The sequence below is a fragment of the Solanum tuberosum genome, unplaced genomic scaffold (genome assembly GCF_000226075.1).
Source record: "Solanum tuberosum cultivar DM 1-3 516 R44 unplaced genomic scaffold, SolTub_3.0 scf00176, whole genome shotgun sequence".
In the NCBI taxonomy this organism is placed as follows: domain Eukaryota; kingdom Viridiplantae; phylum Streptophyta; class Magnoliopsida; order Solanales; family Solanaceae; genus Solanum; species Solanum tuberosum.
Window position 1 is genome coordinate 252,901 of NW_006239100.1, and position 4,733 is coordinate 257,633.

Here is a 4,733-nt window from a genome sequence, read left to right on the forward strand (position 1 = left end):
CCGAGCCTACACCCTGGACGTGGCCGGCACTCGAGAACCATTTCTGGTACCCATATCGGTGCTCACACTACTAAAAAAATAGTGAATACCGACCTCCGAAAGACGGTATTCCCTGAAATACCGACCTAAAACCGACATCCCAGCTTAGGTCGGAAAAGCTTGGTCACTATTCAATACCGACCTCTGGAGGTCAGTATTTACTGACCTCTCGAAGTCAGTTTTTATTTATGTCGAAATATTCATTTTTTTAAAATTTCGACCTCTGGAAGTCGGTATTTTTATTTTTGCATTTTGAGATTCTGACCTATGGAGGTCGGTATTTTAATTTTTGTAATGCAGAAATTCTGACCTCCGAATGTCGGTATTTTTATTTTTGTAATGTTGAAATTCCGACCTCCGGAGGTCGGTATTTTTATTTTTGTAATGTTGAAATTCCGACCTCCGGAGGTCGGTATTTTTATTTTTGTAATGTTGAAATTTTGACCTCCAAAGGTCGGTATTTTTATTTTTGTATTTTTAAAAATTCTGACCTCCGGAGGTCGATATTTTTATTTTTTAGTTTTGTTATTCTGACTTTCGGAGGTCGGTATTTTTATTTTTTATTTTTGAAATTCTGACCTCCGGAGGTCGATTTTCTGCTACAAAACAGGCAGCAAATTGCTGCAATTTTTAGTTGTCCACCTGCATATTTATACCAAAACAACCCATAGCCAAATAAACTTCATCCAACCAAAACAACTCAAAGCCAAATAAAATTCATCCAACTAATACAACCCAAAGCCAAATAAACTTCATCCAACCAAAACAACCTAAAGCCAAATAAACTTCATCCAACTAAAACAACACAATATTTTCAACATATACATTAAACTATTTCAAACTAAACTTCATCCAACTTCAAAATAAACTAAAATATGATCAAATTAAACAATTCCAAAAATATAGAAGTCTAAAATGTCAAATAGATACCACTATTCCTCATCACCCTCACTCTCATTATCAGACTTACCATTCTCATCACCCTCACTTTCCTTATCAGACTTATCATTCTCATCACCCTCCTGATCAGATCCATCACTGCTGGCCAGACATGGAGGAAGCATATTTCCTGATTCAAAAAGAAAAGTTAGTTGGGCCTGAAGCGCTGCATACCTCTTATTCTCTACCTCCTTTGCTGCCACAATCTCCTCCTCTCTCTTCTTCTGTCTTTCTTCTCTGTTTCGGCTACAACAGCAAGCTCAGCATTGAGATAAGCTATCTTACTCTCCATTGCAGATATTGTCTCTCTATCCCCGCCATCAAAGCTTGAGGATGATGAACCACAATACCAAGACTTCTTCTTCTGATACGCCTTTTCTGGATAGCCGTAGACTGAACCTCTAATGGGTTCACCAGCACTCTGTGTACAAACATTCTCATTTTCTTCTTGTGTAAATGGTCTGTCCTGACTCTCAAGAGGTAGAGTACTACGATATTCCTGAGATATTTGTATATACCTATCCTATAATTTAAACAAAGAACTCTATGAATAAGAATGTAATATATACAAGGAAAAGAAAAAAAAGATTAGTTTGAATGGAGTTCTTACATATGTCTCTTTTGAGCACATGGCTCAATTCATCTTTCTTCTTTTGTGGGGTTCTTACTCTTCTTGACGTGAGTAACCTTGAACATCTCTGGTACACCCAACTCTTTTTTCTGCAAATAACATATATAGAATTTGATTTCATTAATCTCCAAAAAGTACTTATCAAAAAAGAAAAAAATTATTTTACTAAATTAAGAAAGTATACCATTCTTTCCTTCCTAGTAACTTGGCTAATAGCTCCACCAGTGTGCAAAGAGCCTCCCTTTTCTGATGCGCTAGCCATCTTCCCAATCTCACTCCTCTTTTTAAATTTTTCATCAATACTCCAATGTTTCAGTAACAGAGCCCATCGATCCGGTAACATAAACTTAGGAATTCTATTTTCTCTTCAGTCACAAAATGTGCTAGAAAGCAACTTTGAAGCTTTAAGCTTGAAGTTCACTTGAACGTCATCCTTGTGTTTGGGAGCCCATACATAATATTTCTGTAATAAAAAATAACTAAATATTTATTGTTCAAATGACTAGAGAATTTAAATGTATATGATGTTAATTTAATTTATATATATTCTTACCTTAAATTCGTTGAACATCTGCCCTTGGGTGTTAAGTAGAATCGAACTACAATTCGGATACACACCATTATAGTGAGTTCCGATGCACTTTAAAACAATCTTTGCCATACCCACATCTGGACGTAAGCTGAAATACAAGTTCATTGACGAAGTAGAGTAAACAAAAAATAATCAATCAATTAAAATATAAATAGATAAATGAAAGATGAAACATAATTAAATCATACTTGTATCCTAATGGCTCGATGACGAGTCTCCGAAAATTGTCTCTATCGCCTGGCTGAGGACCATGTGCATGTGAGTGCTGGGTGGTGGGAGTATTAGGCTCTGAGCCATTGGATTCAAGATGAAGATTGGAAAGTCCAATTAATCCACTACTAGTATTCAAACTATTGCACTGAATAACACTATCTGATGGTATGGTAGAACCACGACCAAGATGTGAATAGCCCTGCAATGTTTGGTAACCCGAACTAGGTACCACAATGGGTGTAGATATAGTATAACCATATAGTGGAGCCACATGAGTAGAGGCATTATGTGACTGGTGTGCCGAGTGAGTAGTTGAAACTAAGGCTCTTTTTGAAATATTAACTCAAGAGGGCTCATCAGATATCACGACCCTAGTGGGCCTTCTCATAGTATTGGCCTTAAATTTCTTTTTTGGATTAGCGGATTTTTTTTATTTACCCTTGTCTTTATCTACCATCTATATCAATTAAATATAAAGATTAAAACAAAGTAGTACAAAATAATGTCACAATGTCGAACAAATATATCAAACAAAGTTATCATAACATAAGGCTTAATCCAAACAGTCTTTCACAATGTCGAACAAAAGTTAAAACTACTAAAATATAAAGTATACTCAAATATGAATAGCTAAAAATCCACCAACTAAACATACAAATTGTTATTCATCCTCTTTGGAAGTTTCTTCATCATCTATCCATTCACATGCATCATCTTCGGAAGTTTCCTCCTCATCTATCCATTCATCCTCTTCGAAACTTTCCTCCTCATCCTCCTCCATATGTGTTGGCATATCTACTCTTCTCTATTAAATTCTTCTAAAATGTGATCAAGATGCTCCAAATTCATTTCTAACTCAGCATCCACTACTTGATGAACACTTGATATTTCATTTTTGATATGCAACATCCAATTCATTCTCAACTTCCACTCGCCCCATTGGTTTTGTTTTGATTACAACCCACCAATCAGACTTATCCCTACGCAACAGATAAGGTGCATACTACACTTGCTTAGCATTCTGTGTAATAATAAAAGGATCACAAGCCTCATACTTCTTAGCATTCTGTGCAATAATAAAAGGATCATAAGCCTCATACTTCCTAGTGTGCTTGACTTCAATGATATTATGCTGCTTAAGCTCCCTCGTACCTCTTGAAGTTGGATCAAACCACTTGCATTGGAAAAGTACTATTCTTTTGATTGGCCAACCCGAATACTCCAACTCTACAATCTCCTGTAGGACGCCAAAATAATCAACATTCTCATTTTGATTTCCATTATCACCTTTAACCCAAACACCACTATTATTAGTTTTCTTATTCTTTGAGTATTTCTCTGTAGAAAATTTAAAACCATTTACGTTATATTGAGACATTGTGTGAATTGTAATCGGTCCCTAAGAAATATCCTTGAAAAATTGATCAAATGTGGCGGCATTTTCTGAATTGTAGACCTATATATGGTTAGTAAATTAAAAGTAATGTTAGTATAAAGAAGAGTACACTAATATTTTAATAGGTGTATATATTATAACACTTACCCAATTAGTATACCACGTTATAAATGATGGAAACACTTGATCATGACCATATTGGCTCACAAAATAACTGTAGAATCACATTGAAAATACAGTTAGTTTCCTTAATAAAATCGGAGTTGAATATATGTTGTTTACATATTTAATTTTCTTACTCTAAGAAGGGTTGGACTTCTGGACTATTCAACAAGACACGAAGCTCTACAGATTTTTTCTCCTTTTCGGTAAGTTTGTGCAATGTACGCTTTTTTGAACCCTTACCCGGTTGGTTGAAGATTGATAATGATTGTACTGCAGGATCATTCCCAATATCATCATGTCGATTAGGTCTGTTTCTCAAACACGACACATAATCATCAAAGTAGTAAGAACAAAAGTGGGATCTTTCTTTAGCTAGATATACTTGAACCATACACCCCTCCACCCTATGTTTATTCTTAATACCCCTTTTAGACTTGCCAATGCTCCTGTAAAATTTTATATTAGATATATAATTTCAAAAGATATATGAACGATTTATGAAATAAGAATAAATATGTTATAGTTACTTATCGCTCAAAAGGATACATCCATCTATATTGGACAGGACCTCCCAGCAGTGCTTTATGAACAAGGTGAATGGGAAGATGTTCCATCACATCAAAGAACCCAGGTGGAAGAATCTTCTCCAACTTATTACTAATAACAACGATATTTTTGGCCATCCTAACCAGATTCTCTACTCTCAATGTGTTGGAACACAAGTCTTTGAAGAACAAACTGATCTCTGTCATCGGTTT

At 35.3% G+C, this 4,733-nt stretch overlaps 1 long non-coding RNA gene across 1 annotated transcript; it reads right to left on the reverse strand.

Moving 5' to 3' along the window:
* Positions 1-3,814: 3,814 nt before the first annotated feature.
* Positions 3,815-4,134, reverse strand: LOC107061869 (uncharacterized). The gene is made up of 3 exons (XR_001474291.1): positions 4,110-4,134; positions 3,958-4,024; positions 3,815-3,870 (listed from the first exon to the last, which is right to left on the reverse strand). It is a non-coding gene; the product is annotated as an uncharacterized lncRNA (long non-coding RNA).
* Between the last annotated feature and the right edge of the window lie 599 nt (positions 4,135-4,733).